The 16,525-nt window shown below is 40.0% G+C and overlaps 1 protein-coding gene across 3 annotated transcripts in view; it reads left to right on the forward strand.

Moving 5' to 3' along the window:
• The window catches only part of GPAM (glycerol-3-phosphate acyltransferase, mitochondrial), an 84,777-nt gene that overhangs the window by 18,862 nt on the left and 49,390 nt on the right, over positions 1–16,525 (forward strand). The window contains exon 1 of one of the 3 annotated variants that reach the window (XM_026069747.1): positions 3,316–3,335. The exons of the other annotated variants lie outside the window; for them this stretch is intronic. The gene's annotated coding sequence lies outside the window, so the exon portion shown is untranslated. Of the gene's footprint in view, positions 1–3,315; positions 3,336–16,525 lie in introns of those variants that run through there. 3 annotated transcript variants of the gene reach the window in all.

The following is a 16,525-nucleotide window of genomic DNA, read 5'->3' on the forward strand; positions in this document are numbered from 1 at the left end:
TTAAGGTATTTATGCACTGATCTCCAGCTTGAATCACAAAATACAGAGGATCTTACTGGCCTTGCCTGTGGGACCCAGAGCTATTGGGACCCTCAGAGCTGATTTTGGTGCCTCCTTCTGTCGAGCTTCCTAATGGATTTTGGTCCCTCATTCTGCCTCATCTGTGGCAGGAGTTTGATAGGGGTCTACCTTCTCTTGTGCAACCTTTGGGATATAGGGGTCATGCAATAAGCTGTTCCAGTTGTCGTTGGTGCTGGAGGTTTTGAGGGAGGAGGGAGTGGGACAGAAGAACACAGTGGCCCTGACCTTAACCTGAAATGTCAGACAACAAGGTTTCAGCTCTTCTGTAAGTACTTTGTGCGGAAAAGGAGTGGTGACGTTTATGGGCCCACCTCCAGAAGGGGCTCTAAATCACTTCACTGCTTTAAATGCAGACCACATGCAGTGCTTTAAGCCATGTGGTGTTAGCTGCTCACAGCCGTGACTACACCACACATTGTAAGGGATGCTAGCTCTGGCCCAGTCAGGGATGGTGAGGGTGTCTCTGAGACCAGCTCCATTGCTCTGTTGACCTTGAAGATGCTGTTGTCACTAAACCCACAGAGTGTTTGTCCTTGGTTTGTCCTGCAGTGTGATTTAGTATCAGCGTGAATATATAGTGTTATGAAAATGCTTATAAGTAATTAGGATGACTTCTGATTTTTGAAAACTGATCCAAAGCCATAAAGAAACTGTTAAAAAGCCTGTAAAGGTCTGTCCTTAGTTTCAAATAGTAAAGCTGAACCTAGCCCTGAAGCTTCACTAGGATTGCAATACAGACCACTTAACGTTAAATAGGCTGCTCCCTCACTTCTTGTGAGCCAGGTCCTGCAAGCCGTCGTGTACTGACTTAAACGGGATTACTTGAACACGTCACATGGATAAGGCCCTTTGGCTAGGGGTGGTTGTTATTTTAATTAAATTAAAGAATAATCCACTGAACAAAAAACAAAGCTCATAAATAATCTGGTGTGATCTAACAAGGGATTATCCTGACCCAAAATCCTAAAATAASCAAGATTTAACGCCATATGTCTGTTTTATAGCCTCACCCCAAATTCTTCTCCAGGCACTATGAAGCCCAAATCTGATTTCCAAATCCCAGCTCTGACTGAATATACCCTGTGTAAAGATTCACTTATTTTTATCTTTGTATGTGTGTGTCTCTACACTTAGTCTGGGACTAGAAACCTGAGACTGCTGAGACATTATGAGCCGCCCTGTTGTCAAGTCTGTACAGCCCAGAAACAAGGGGAAGCCTTGCATGAAAAAGCCAGTCCTTGTGACTTAGATCAAATCAATTCTTCAAACTCAGGGGATCAGATTCAGGCCTACCCACACGGGACTGATTTGGAGCATAAGGTATGTGGTAGAATTTAATCCAAGGTTGTCCCAGTAATAGACATAATGTAAATATCTTGCTAAAAAGCATGCGAGTTGTCAACTTCATCGTGACATTAACAAAAGCATTTGAAATGCACAGATTAGCTTTGTTCTGAAGATATTACACAGATAATGAAATTAAATTATTGTTGGTGTAATCCTACAGGTTTCAGTGGAATTACTCCAAGATGGATCTAGCCCCGTAATTTTTGAAAGAAAATAAATCTCTCACTATCTCCTCACAGAAAAGTAGTCTCCATGTACATGATACCCCTTTTAGGTGAAAGGTACAAAACAGAATGAAATCCATGAAACAAATTTGGTGAAAGTGCAAATGGTCTGTAGATGTTTGTATTTGCATATGAAACAAGCGCAAAATGTACTTAAGCCAAACAGTATTTGATATGTGCTCTGATCAAAGGTGAAGGCTTGGGAAGGTTTAGGTTTCTCTCTGTAATTGCATGCACAAAAAAAGGAAAGTCATTAAATTGCAAAGGACACCATTGAGGTTTGTTGCATTTTCCTGAACCTTTTCAAGCCCATTGAATAATTTCAGCAATCTAAGTATCTGTAAAGATTTCAACAAAGAGTAAATGAAGGCCTCATTGTGAATTTAACCTAAAAGGGCAGCTTGTCTCCTTAGTTTTGTTCCTCTCATTGTGACTGAAAGCTGTGTGAATATCTACTGTCTGGTTCTTACATGAAGGAAATGAGGTTCTGCTGTTTGAATATGCAAGAGATACTGTGATATCCATTTTTCATTGTCTTGCATAAGACAATAAAGCTGAAGAGCTCCTGTAGCTAAATGGAAGGATTTTATGGGGTAAGAGTAATCAATGGAAAAGGCTTGCTGATTCTAGGAGGAGTGAGGTCTGGTGACACTGGCCTAGACAATGTATTGGTGGTATTTCCAAGCATATGCCAAAACCTGGCATACTTAAGAGTTTTGTCTGAGACGAGGTGCATCTACCCCACAGATGCGGAGACATCTATGCTAGGTCTGGAAGCATGATATCTGCATTTGGATTGTGCTGGATCTCAGTTAATGCATCCTGTTGTGAAAACGAAGCACTGTGTTGGTACGGCCAGAGTTGTTCTGCATCCTGAGTCTACAATGAGCTGTGCTACCCTATGTAGATTCATTGTCTCAAGTCATATCTCATAGATTTCAGCATTGTTTTGCATTTTATAGAACAAATACCTTTCCAATAGTTAGTTATTCATACCATGTGGTTAGTTATTCTTGTCAACACATGGTGTTGTTTCAGCCTCACGAGTGGATGATAGAACCATGCAGGTTCATAATAAAGCACCTTGGACCCACACTTACTCAGCACCCATAAGTCCTCAGATAGCCTGCATTTTTCAATAACTGTATAAAATCAAATCAGAGCAGCGGAAATTAGAGGAAATTATGTTAACGGGGGAGAAGGTACTATAGCAAAATCAGAGATGGAGGTTAGGACTACCAGAAGAGACAGTYTTCTGCTATATAAATTCTTTGTGTATCAGCTGTCTGTCTGTGTGACTACATAATGCTGAATCACAATTTTTTAGCAATCACCTGCAGCCATACGCTTGGCACGGCAGTACTGCTGTTTGTACATGCACTCCCAGGGGTGTGGGTGAGCACAGATATTCAGCTGAAGAAGCATTCCCTTGACATTTCTGCTGTCCGAGGCATTCACTAAAACGTTTACAACAGCAAATCACACAGAGCTTGGAATCAAGGCTGAAGTAAATAATCACATTTCATGTTCATCTCAATGGCTATTCTTGTCAGTGCTTAGCTTTTGCAGTGTATCCAAAATAATACTCTTTGGAAGCTTCTCCAACAAAGTTTTGCCTGGGATTTGCGACTGTGGGAACAAAGCATCGGTTTCCAGCTGAGCTTCCTTGAAGCCTCTGTGTGGGTAAGTGTTTTGTTTGGCATATTTCTTTATGGGCTGTCTTAGAGTTAGCTAGTTACACAGGATAAGAGTTTAGGGCTTGATTTAACAAAGGCATGAGAAACTAAACAGGCTTGTCATGGGATCGGTCATGTGAGACCGGAACTGATGACTTACACTGGTCATGTGAGAACAGTCATTCTTGCACTGCTACCTCATTTTGGAGATGCCTAAACTTGCCAGATGCTTGATTCATTTGCCTATGTAGTTGCTCTTAATGTAGTACATTAAGAGGTTCTGTAGGGTGGCCAAGATACCCACAGCTGTCACACAGAACCTCTAGGAGACTCGTGCTTTTGGAGTGGGATCTGGAGGCCAGGCAGGATACTCAAGGGCATCTCAAATAGCACTAGATATCTGTGTGGGGGCATCAGAATTGAGTCCTAGACACACTGCTTTGGTTGACTTGACGTTATTTTTTTGTTTGCCTTGAAATTTGCTTAAGCACCCCTGCACAATCTGCCTTACACATGGCTGAATGTGCTCCAGTTGACACAGCGCCCTCACATGGTTCATAAAGGTGGAATGCCTAAGGGTAACATACAAGTGGAAGTTATAGCACTTTTGGGAGAGGATAGCTTTGAACTCTACAGACTAGGAGAATTGTATCTGGATCTCCCATAATCCTGGGCAAGGGCTCTGACCACCAGAACTGTCTCCTCCAGCTATGCTTTAAAAAGAGAGTGGCTGTGGCTGCTGGATCCAGTGGAAATCAGTGCTGCTGTGCCATTTGGTATGTGCCAAAGCAGAACTGTAGATATTTTCTGTTAAGAATGCATGGATTAAGTGTTTTGAAGGAGAATGATATTGGTGGGGGAGTCACATTCTGGAATTTAGTCACCTGAATTTGGTCTAAGTTGCTTTTGARATGCCTAAGTGCTTTTTTGGATCTCAACCTCAATGCTGTGATGTATAACACCTTGTAAGCCTTTTAGTTCTTGTTATCTCAGCAACAGGTCTTGATCTCTTGGCAGTAGAGAAGCAGGGGAAGGAGTTTTAGTGGAAGGTGAGGAAGAAGGCAGAATGGAGCCTTTGTGTCATTAATTAGGTTGTTTTTCTCAGGTTGGCAGCTAACTCTGACACCGTAACCATTGCTCTTTCTGCTCAAATAATGCTCTTTTTTCTGGACATTGTCCCACTAGTGCTGGGAGGGTTGCAGCAATATAATCTTCTCAGCTTGGGCTGAGGTATGTCACTGCAACTTTAAGACAGTCTGCAGTAGCTATCAGATTTCCTACTAGATTCCTGGTTGTGATGCGCTGATCATAATGCTGCCCACCCAGTCTTCACAGTTTGCTACAGAAAGGCTAACAAAACAGGACTGCAGTGTAGCAAAGCACTAAAGAAAATACTAAAGACAAATTCCTCCTCTGGTGTAATACAGTGGCAGTTCCATTGACCTCTGAGGAACTGACCCTAATTTTATGCTGGTTATTAAAAAGAAAAAAAAAAGAAAGAAAAAGCAAATAAAAATGCAGAGGCAAATTTATACAGAAATCTTACAACATTGAGAAATGTAGAGTCATGGGCAGCTATGCAGCACCTTCTTTGGAGGTGCCTCTATCCATTCACATTCCCGAGCCTAGAATCCTTTCCTCACATTTGGGGTCTGTATCTCCCCTGGGAGGCCAGAGTACTCCTGCTCCCTACATACTAGCTCTAACCTTAACTGGGCTACAGAGTTGGTCTCCAGCTTCCTGCTTACTCACTGCTCTGAGTCGGTTGAATTATAAACCTGTTTTGTGGGATCTGGAAATGACTGCACACATGAGAGACTAGTAAAAGTTGTGTTCTAGAAATGGGTTTGCATTATCTGTGTGACCCATGAAGTCTGCATAGAAAGCTGCATGTATCCTTTTGGTGTCTATTAACCATTTCAGTATGCAACAGGAGACATATATCAGGAATGGGTTAGGTGGAGTTGACCTGTTATGGTGAAGGGTGAGCAGACTAGATTAACTATTTCAGGCCTATTCCAGCCCTGTTTTTTAGAATTCTGTGAAATAGGAGCTTACTCTTTAAAAAAATATAGTGGGTGCCTTTGAGGAGCTAGAGAGTAGCATGTGCTTCTGTGGGAAGAGACCAATTTTTATCCAAGCGCTGGGGAAGATTTATGGTGCCAGAAGAGGCTGAGAACACCTGCTTTAAAGACTTTTTTGGAGGGGGTGAAACAAGGTCGAATTCAGGTCATGCAGAATGTTTTACAACAGACCAATTAAAATGTTATTTTAGCTGAAGTCTGTCTAACAATATTTGATTTGATTTGTTCTTACAGTCTCTGAGATTGGGTGCTTTGTGAATCTCAACTACAATCTAAAAATACAATTTTCTGTTATGCTTATCAACAGAAACCCTAAAGGTTTCAAAAGCCAGAGTGCAAATAAACAGGAATCAAAATACTTTATTCTAAATATTCATTTGCAATTATTATTTTCCTTTGAGCTTGGCCATTCTCTCCTATAGAAATGTGAAGTGTCCATGTTAATCTGCCTACCATAAGTCCTATCCTTCAAAGAGTTAAGATCCAGTTGTTTTCTGTGTGAAACAATCTTCCAGTATTTATAGTGCTGCCCTTATAAATCACAGTTCTTTATAAAATGTAAACGCAAACCTCTGCATTTCTGTCAATAGCCATTGCTGATTAGAATCACAGTTCTGTTTTCCCAAGCTACATAATCCCACTAGTTCATTCTTAGACCTACTTTTCTTAGCACACAGTATCCATTAGCCTGGTGTTGTCCCAATTTTTAAAAGTTTGCGATTTTTTCGGCAGGTTGATAGCATCACGCTTAGAGACAGTCTCACTTACTGTGAAGGGGTCTGTTGTGTGGCTTTGAGAGCTACATCATGAAGTCATGTATCAAACTTAACTGTATTAATTAGCTTGTGCTGTGCTTGTAAAGTGATCATAATAATGCTTATCATGATCTTAGCATCATTATCTCTATTTTGCAGATATTGGAACTAAGCCGCAGAATGGCAAAGCCCAGTGTAGGGCTCTTGAGCAGGCCATGCTGCTTTTATTTTCCCTGTGTCATTTAAGCAGCAAGCAGCTTGGAGGAGGAGCTATCCAAGCAAACTTTGGCTGGTTCTGTCCTGTGAATAAGAAAAGCTTTCTATGAAGCTGCAAGTGGCTTGCCTGCACAGTCAAGCCATGCTTTCTGAAATGAAGAGGACTCCCGTTTATCTTGATAGGCTCTTTAGAGGCTATTTTACCACTAAAAGTACAGTACCAAATTCTCCTTGCTTGTTGGTTTACTATTCACACCTGGCCTTATGACGGATTATTGATGACTCACAATCACAGTTGAGTCTGGATGACTCATTTGCTCACAGCTGTCTCAGTGGTTTTTCCTTCTCTGATGCCATAAACAAAATGTTGTCTTCTTCCCTATTTGTGAAGACATACCTTTATTGCATTCAGCCCCTAAAGGTCACTTTCTGAGACTTCCAATGATAACAGACTAAATTTCAGACCAATTAAAGGATATAGTTCTCTTCAAGTTGCACCCAACACAGTAATGATATTCACCGAGATGGTTTCTTCCATTCATCTTGCTTTATAGTAGAAGAGAGATGCTATTGTCCCCATGAAGTGGGATGAAACTGAGCAATAGGGACTAGAGACTTCAGGGACTCAATTAGGTGTTCATGTAATTGTTGCTTTATGACACAAGTCACAAATAAAAAAMGGGTTTTTTTTGAATTGGCTACCTAAACTTAGAATTTCTTATAGAATCCTTCAAGTACCAAATGCAGGAGATGGGCTGTGTTGCTGCCCACGTGCAACTCCTCAGAGATTTTCACAAGCTTCTTCTGATATCCAAGTTTGAGATAGTTGTCACCTTTTCTTTCTCTCCTGCTGGGCTGTAGCTGGTGTTGCACTGATTCACTCAAAATCTACTTAACCATCTTGCATAATGAATGTGAGTGTATTATTTGTTATCTTTTAAAATGACCATTTGTGTCTTCTACTGTGGATCAAAGAATGAATATTGTAATTGGATGAAGTATGCACTCTGCAGAAAGAGATCGTTTCAATCTAAGTTAGCTGAACACAGCAATGAAAATTGTTGTCATCAGCAAAATATTTGCACTTATAATACACCAGAGATATTCGTGAAATATTACCTACAAGCTATTGCAGAAGGCATGACACTGCAGTGCAGTTCTCTTCTTCCATGAAAATCCCTCAGGAGTACAATTAATCTGAATAACTTCCAAGGGATTCATAATGTTGCTCTCAGAAACCTGCTATAGCTCAAAGTGCTGAATTCTCTAGAGCAGATTGTGCTGAAGACTCTCTAAATTGGTTATGCTGTTAATGGTCCAGAGAGGCTCTGCTGCCGTTTGTTTATTCTGGGAACAGCTAAAATTAGAATTTGACCCTGTGTGCCTGAAGTAAATTAAAGGGGAAAAAATAATTCATTGGAAGAATTTTCATTTCATGGAAAACATTTTGGAAGATCCAAAAGATGTCAAAGCCTTCTTTGAAATGCTTGAGAACAGCTGAATAAATTCAAGCAGTGCTGTTTGGACAGACCTCCTTGGTCTGTTGACTGTTCATCTATACCAAAAGCACACAAAGCAGGATAGATATTCTTTGCATCTCTGCGTGTCTTGAAATCTTCAAAGCAAGTAAAAAGAATATTGCAAAAAGAATACTGAATATCTAATAGCAATAGGTGGTGAAATCCATTGCAGTTGGTTTAAAATGATGAACTTGAAACATTGGAAAAAGGTATGATTTTTCACAGGCTTTTCCTTAATTTCCATTTTGGTTTTCTCAGTCCTTGCAGAAAATAAAGCATGCCCAAATGAATGGTCAGTTCCGAAAATATAAGCTGAATTCAAACTTCTGAAACCTCTTGCTGGAAATCCTTTGGAAAAAAACTGTAGTCAAAATGCCTGCACCCTAAATCTAATTCTATGGGTTTTTTGTGTTATTTTGGTGTAGTAAACTCAGAGGTGAATGAGTATGAGATATGGCAAAGGTAATATTTCCTGTGTTTGCCTTTCGTTTCAGGCTCTCAAAGAGCTTTACAAAAGAAGACTTGACTCCAGACACCAACTGGCCAGGAGATGGTGTTAGTGGTGTACTATAAACAGACAATATGTGACATAGAGAGGCAAAGTGACTCACCCAGTCATATGAATTCTGATGAAGGCATCTCACCCTTTTTTGAGTGCTGCCCCATCCCTTGAACCTTTCATTGGCCCGTTCTGATTATTTTCATTRTCTGTAATGATTTAGTGTTGCCATTTCAATATGACAAACAAACAACAATATAAAGGCGAATCTTCCTTAAATTTTTGGTGATACATTAACTAATGTCTGTAGATCATTTATTATCTGGTAATTTAAAAGAGACTAGATCAAAGCCTACATGGATCAGGAATAGAAGACGTGAGTGATGAAAGTTCAGTCATCCAGACCTTTTCAGCTCCTGCTCTAAATCTTAATCTTGTAGGTAGTAACAAGTAACTTGGAAAGATGTTCCTCTCCAGGAAAGCAAATGCCACATGTTCTCTTCTTCCTTCAACAGCACAGACTCCAGTCAGGAGCAAACTCAATTGAAATCTTCAGCTGCAGAGTGACTTTCAACCCTTTTAGTCTCCCTTGCTATTCCCATTATTAATCCTTATGCCTTTACCAGCTCATTTCTCCACTTTCTACACTTTCTTCTCCTCCTGTAGTTGCAACCCTTATAGTTCATCCAATATGCCACTAAAACCATATTCTTCTGCAGTTGTTACTACGTAATACCACCTTCTGGGAATGTGGGCTGGCTTCTCATATTCACACCTCTTGGAATGTTTCCTCTCCCACCATCCTTCTGTTTAGTTACTACTTTCATTGAGCTCAAACATTGATGATCATATGGTCTTTTTCACTTCATGACTTTGTCTGTGCTACTTAAATATGCCTGAAGTGTGTTCTGCATTTGTGCATGACATTTTCTGTGTGTAAACCTTTCCTTCCAATACTTTATGCATCATTTCAGTGGTGGTTTCCTGTTTACTTTTCTGCCTCTGCTCTGCTCACTTTAAGTATATCATCATCTAGGAAAGGCTGTGTGGTCAGGGAAATGGTAGTTGGTGTTGCCTAGCAGATCGTAGTCAGCTAACACAATTCCTTGGCACCAGGTAGTTTCTGTAATCCCAGGTTATTCATCCGTGGTTTTTCAATTTATCAGGTATTTTAATCATTACCATCCAAAGAGAAAGGAATAAAGGCTCTTGTAAAGCCCATGTTACTATGCTGTCATAGCCTGCCTTGACCCTTAAGTCTCAGTCTAACTATTATCTCAAGAGGTATGAAGGAGGTCAGGTAGAGCTCAAGAGTTTTGCTGCTCAGGGGCCACAGAAGCACCAAGGAGAAAGAGGGAAACTACAACTTTATATTCCATTGCTCTGTCTTCTTCAAGAATGCTTTCCATGGCTCAGTGTGCACGGGGACCTGCTCCAGCCTTTCCAGATGCCTGGTCTGCCCTTGCCTTTCATTTTGCACAGATTGCATGAGAAGGAGTAGCTCCTCTTGTCCTCTTATCTCTATATTTGTCTGTCCATGCCAAAGTCAGGGTCATCCTGACTAGTAGACAATACAGATCTTATGCTGGGAAATGCCCTGATATTCATATCTAAATGCTGTATATAGTCATTATCTACAATAGTTATTATCTTTTAGTTTTAACACACTGGACAAAGTGTCCTAGATGGCCCGGGAAAAGAGCCATTGAGATTAAAGGCCACTGAGATCAATCATGCTGATGAGAAACTATTTATTTATTTATGTGGTTGACTGTATTGTGATGGTAATGGCTTTTTCTGCTGGGTCAACCTGCTCTAATTTTGAAATGTACACAGCTATTCTATTCAACTTCATGTATATGGTCTAGAATCTTAACTCTAGGGGTACTTGGCACCTATATATCTTTAAAAAGCTAGACCTAAGTGATTTAGATGACTAAGTCATATTTTCAGATGAAGTTATTTGGAAGTCTAAATCTAGTGATTTTCAGAATTGCAAAACTGATGATCGTCTGGCTGTTATTATTCACCATTGGAAGCCTCTCCAGCTATAGTTGCTGAAGAAATCCATTGCACTTTGAATTTCACACAATAGATTTTTAAAAATAACTATCTTTCACAAAATACCTTTTGCAATGAGACTACTTTATAACGAGCTACTGGACCCACCRTTTATTCTTCCAGCTGGTCCTCCTCTTCATCCTGTAAGTACAGAGAGCCACTATCTTTTTTGAGGGCAATTTAGATTAATTCCCCTGAGAATACAGGCAGAAGATGGCTATTCTGAAAAGTGCGCTGAAGATGATCTATGACCTTTATTGTTATTTAAAAATGAGACTGATAAGGAGATAATGCTCCCTTGCACCATAGGGATATATCAATATTTCAGTAAAGCTCATCATTTCAGCTTTCCATCCAGATTCTGGACAGAATGAACATGGAAATATTGCAGTGTTCTTCAGGATGGAAATTCTGAATTTTGATCAATTGTGCTTCTAAAGCTGTAAGTGGTGTATTTTTTTGGAAACTTCTCTCTCCCTGCTCCACCCCTCAATTCTCTGAAACAGAAGTCTTTTCTCTCAAGAATTCTATAGCCTGAAATTTTTACTTATTAAAAATGGAGGAAAATGCCTACTTATTCAGTATGTTTCATTTTAAAGATTGGAGATTTAACAAACTGGCAAGGATGGTATGAGGATGGAGGAAATTGTGTTTAAATAAGACAATTGACACAGGATTGGAGGTTTGTCTATGGGAATGTGGGAAAGCAGAAAAAGTGTGTGTGATTTGGGTATGTATGTATGGAATCATAAAGAAAATAGCAATAGAATTCAGGAAATATTTAATCAGTGTTTTTGACCATACCTGCAGCTCAAGCTTGATAAATACATGACTACTCAAGGTAAGGATGACAGAACTGGAACATTTTCTAGCAGGCTACTGACTGTTATATTAAGTGGGCCTTGTAACCTCTTGCATCTCTTAAATATAATGCTAAGAAATTGTTTGGAAGCCCCCATATCATTTTTTGTTAGAAAATTTTATTATTTTCCCAGGTCTGCCTTTGAGCTCAGAAATCTGTTGATTACAATTTCATTTAGTTGCATACAAGTACAGAATGACATCTTTCAGGAGGTTACCATACTTAGTTCTGCGGAGTAAGTGATGTTTTTCAAACATTGTTTTGGAAAATAAATTGAGGTTATCATCAATATATAACTATGATAATGAATTACGATGGCTTCAGTCTGCCTTTCTGTAATGCCAGTGGAAGATTTGTGTGCGTATCCAAAATAAGATGAGAGGCTTTAGGTGCCATTTACAGTAATTATATTAGAAACCTATTAGGGAAACATCATTACATTATAGCCCTTGAACTGACTATTTTGATAGTCCATGTGCAAGTACAATATCTCCCCTTATTTTAGTGAATAAGGACTGTTACAAGTACCCAGGAAGAGAATGGCATTAATTAGCCTATGCCTGAGTGGACGTGCCGCTGTTTAGTGGTGCAAGTCAWGCCCATCCATCCAAGACAACCAGTTTGAGGGCATGGCAGGATTTATTTTCTTTCCAGATGTGTTGAATGTGAGACATGTTTCTGAGAAATGGGAAGAAACTCAGGAAATAAAGAACGTTTTGCATAAGCTGGCCACATGTATTAAACTGTGTAAGTGCCTGAGTGAGACTGTGCTTGTGCTTAGCAATCATTATTTTTCTTGTTTTGCTTTCTACATTTTGTTTTTCTTTCAGTTCACAAACTTGTTGAACTTAACATTGTTAATTTCATCCATTTAGATATCAATTAAAGTGAGGCATCCTCGTGTTTTTCTATTACATGGATAAGTTGTTTTTGTCACCTTTATGGAGCTGTATGTGTACAAATCTATGTAAAAAAATACATTATAATTTTAGAGAATAAAATGAGCCCATTTTTTGTTCATTAGCCTCTTACTGATGGTGTCAAAAAGAATGCAGGATTGGAGCCAACATTACAGTTGATCGAATGGCCCTGGTGACACTTCAGTCACAGTTAAAACTGATTCTGTTGTATGGAAGGCAAAGAAAAAGAAAGTATGGAGCCTGGCTGGTTTAGAGAAGGATTTAAGAATGTTACGTGTACGCACATTAGGGCATCAAAGCACACCGGATAATTCTGGAGTGCTCTGATAAGCTGAAAGACAGAACTGAATTCGACAGCTGCATGCAGATCCAATAGCTCAAGAAATGTCATTTTTAAGATTGGTGTCCCTTCCTCACTGTGGAAGGCTTTGGGAGGCTGAGGTAAAGGAGAAAGGGGCAGGCTGGCCAGTCCAGGCACTAATTAGGGCCAAGGTCTGTTGAGGAAGTTAATGAGTTGCTAAATAGCCAACTAGCAGCAGGTAGGGAGTAAAAAAATACTCAGCCTCTGGATCCTACAGCTGTTTCTGCCCTAAAGTGAAAGATACTTTTAGGGGAGCTAGACAATATTTTGTAGTCATAAGTTTTACAGTAGGAAATATTTGCTTGTGATGTGAAAACTTTTTTTCTCTCTCACAGTACAAGGGAAAGTTTAAGTGTATTTTTAGTCTGTTGAGATTGGTGATGGTTTATGTACGAGTATCCCTGAGTCTTGCTACAATGCTCAGGAGAGGACATTTTGACCAATTGCAACTCTTCTGGTCTCTGCATTTGGCTATGCAGAGCTTCCAAAAGTGTCTGGCATGGCTGCTCTTGTTTGCACTTCTCCCCCATCTTTGTATGACAAAGTATTTGCCATCTTCCCGACCTTGCCAGGTAAACATTGCACTAACACAGCTTTTGCATAGTGTTCATTTGTTTTGGAAAACAGGGAAAGGCAAAGGAAATGAAAGGAGGTAAGTGAATGAGCAAAAGAAATGAGATGGGAGGTCAAATTAGCAGAAAGCGGTGGGGGGGATATGCTCTTAGCACAGACCAGAAAATTGCTGCGAAGGGGTGTGGGCTCTTCAGCGTGCGTACGATGCTGTGTAGATATGTCACCCTGGATCAGGAGAGAGGTGCGTGCCGGCTGGTGTGCGGGCGTTCAGACRTGGGTGCAACTACGCCCATTAGCTACACACCCACCTGCAGCTATTTGAATCAACAGTGCAGCAATAGTGAGGATTTACTCAGGGGCTCTCTGCTCTAGAGGGGTCTGGTCTTTTTGAACCACTTGTACGGTGGGCCCGACTTCATCATTTTTGTTCCCTGCAAGACTCTATGCTACTCATACTAATAGGTATTTAATAACATGCATGCAATAAGTAAAATATTTTATCTGCTGTAAGATTCTCTTTTATTTTCACCTCCTTACCATCTGCTGGACCTTCATCCAGAAAGACCAGTGCAATTCTTTCAAGCTTGAAATATTTGTCATTCCTGTGGTGGCTCAGTTCTGAGTCACTTCTTTTCTAATCACTATAAAAGTAACATTAATACAGTAACATGCAATTAAAAAAAAAAACACCTCAGAATCTATTTGGCCCACACTATTAATTGAGTATGATTTCAGGGCTGTAATTAACTATGCAGTGTTTGGAAGTGTGTTGTATCCACTGCCTGTCTCCCCTTTGCTGAATTTCTAATCTAAGTATTAGTTGTATGGAACTGAGCAAGAGTGAAAAACAGGGCTTAGAACCGAGCTGTTTCTTGACTGAATATCAAAGAGGCCTGGACTTCTGCGATGTTGTTACATGTCTTCTGCTGTCCGTGTTGAAACAACCCACAGTGGTGGCTTAAGTTTTATGATATTAATATTGAGAGCATYGTCTCCAAAACAAATTGTCTGCCACCTTTTCTTTTAAAAAAGAATATTCTCTCCCACCTGTAGAATAGGTAGCTGTTAACCTCCTTATAGGTCATCCTCTGCTCTTATGTGATGGCAGTTTTTTTGTCATAGATGTAATGGCCTCAGGATACTGCTTTACTTCATCATTCTCTTGTAACTGTTTTAGGTTAATAATCTTTGGCTCAGGAACCTGGTTAGTGGACAAATTACTTCAGTGCCAGTGTCTTTATAAGAGACATAGAGAGAGAGAGAGAGATGTGTATATATGTGTGTGTGTGTGTGTGTGTGTGTGTGTATATACATAGAGAGAGAGAATATAGCTGAATGTATAGGCATAATTTCATGAAGAGAAATACTGTTCCCTCTAAACAGGCTTAGGAAACGGAATTGCCAACGCGTCATGAGTTATTTGCACGTTATTACTATCCGGAACCTGGTGCTAGGGAAACTGTGATTTATGCTGYGCTATTACTGTGTTATTCATTGCATTGAGTAATAGATAATTCCAAACATAAACATATTGATTAGTCTGTGGATAAACCCTGCTACATTCAAGTACCTACATGCTAGCCCTGGCACAGGGAATCAGAAGTYTCATATAGTTTCTTCAGATTTTGAATATTCTGTTGCTAATATTTTGAAGCAGATTTTTACATTTGGTTGTTTCATACTTGATGGCAACTTTGAAGAAGTGACTTGAACGGGACATTTTGGACTTTTGCTTTTTTCTGAAACTCAGCATGCTCATGGCAGTGTCTCTTTTGTATTTCTGAGCTCTGGGAGTATTTGACAGTGGCATAAACTTCTGGGAGGATGTCATTTCATCTTGACTTTCCCAGCAGGATTCAATAGTTAAGGTATGTTTCTCTTTCATTGGTTACATTCTGTTAGATTTAGAAGATCGAATAATCTATGTTCCATAGTTGAGCCTCTGTGTTTTTATATAGAACATATTCCTGTTTCTTGCAGCTTCTTGTGTTCAGACTGGAGGGACTCTGCGAACTTCTCTGTAGTACAAAGCCCCTTTCCAGGCCTGTGTCAAGTTCAATAAGGACTTCTGCAATGCCTTGGAGCTCTCCTGAGGGTTACTCGGTGATTTGCACAATGGTTTCTTTAAAACAACTTGTAGATTCTTCTGATCTAATTTGAGACCACTCATAATCAAATCCCACTACTAGTTTTATCAACCTTCAGACAGCACTGATAGGGTTTAGTGATTTAGAAGCAGATTCTGCAGTCTAACTGTTTTACAGAAAAGTAGCCAGCAACTCATGCAATCTTGCACTGATTGATATCTTTGGCTTCATGTTAACTGAAGAACAGTGTGAAAGACATTGTTCTGTGCAGCCTTTTTTGGTAACTTCTAGAGGCTTTTCTCATTTCCACAGTCACTCTAGTGTTTTTCTGGGCTGTATTTAAGCAGGGCTGTAGGGGCAGAGAACAGTCCTTGGGCACAGACCAGGCATGTGATCACAGACACAGAGTGTCACCCTGTGCTTCTGGCTGTCCTTCAGCTTTTGCCTTGTATTTTTAGCTTGCAGTCTCCTTTGTGGAGGAATTGTCTCTTCTTACTATATTTGTACCACATCTAGCACAGTGGGTGGATTGGCAGTTCTGCCCACTCCTCCTGTGGTCTCTAGTAAACAGTAAATACTCAGAAGTGATTCCCTAATTGTAATTAATGAAGGATTGTGTTTCCAAATGTGTACATGATAAGGCCTCCTTGTTTGAGGGAAATTTCTTTGAACTGTTCCTTGTCTTGGATATCATCACACAACAGGTGCTTCATATCACTACTCTCCTGCAGTCCGAGCTGGTATTTATTCCTGTTCAATGTCAGATCCTTTTGCTTGGCATAGCAGAGCATACCACACAACCCTTAAATTGCACTGGGGAGCATATTTAGTCATACATCAGCAGATTACCTATAATTAGCTTCATCACTGCTATATCCTTGGAGATCTTCAGCGTGAGGATAATGTCTGCTCTAAGGACTGAAGCAACCCTGCAGGGAAGCTGGGAGCCCAGCTGCAAAGTACTGCTCTAATAGATTTGAGCTGACAGAGCCTTTGATATCAGTTTGAAGTTATTCGTCATTTAATATTTTGAAGTCCAACTTTGACTTCCATGAGCTGTTCCAGTGGTTAAATACAAATACCTCAGGGCTTTGTCAGTCCTGTACGTTATATAAACTCCTCACTTATTTGCTTTCTACTGTAGTGTCAAGACTTGTCAGTTGGGATGGGGTTTRTCTTGCCCAGCATTAGAAGTCAGCAGTTTGTCTATATTTGGGCTAGTCACCTTAAACTCTTTCAGAGCCTGTTAGGAGCAATGT

Source organism: Apteryx rowi, unplaced genomic scaffold (assembly GCF_003343035.1).
Source record: "Apteryx rowi isolate R43461 unplaced genomic scaffold, aptRow1 scaffold_3, whole genome shotgun sequence".
Lineage (NCBI taxonomy): Eukaryota > Metazoa > Chordata > Aves > Apterygiformes > Apterygidae > Apteryx > Apteryx rowi.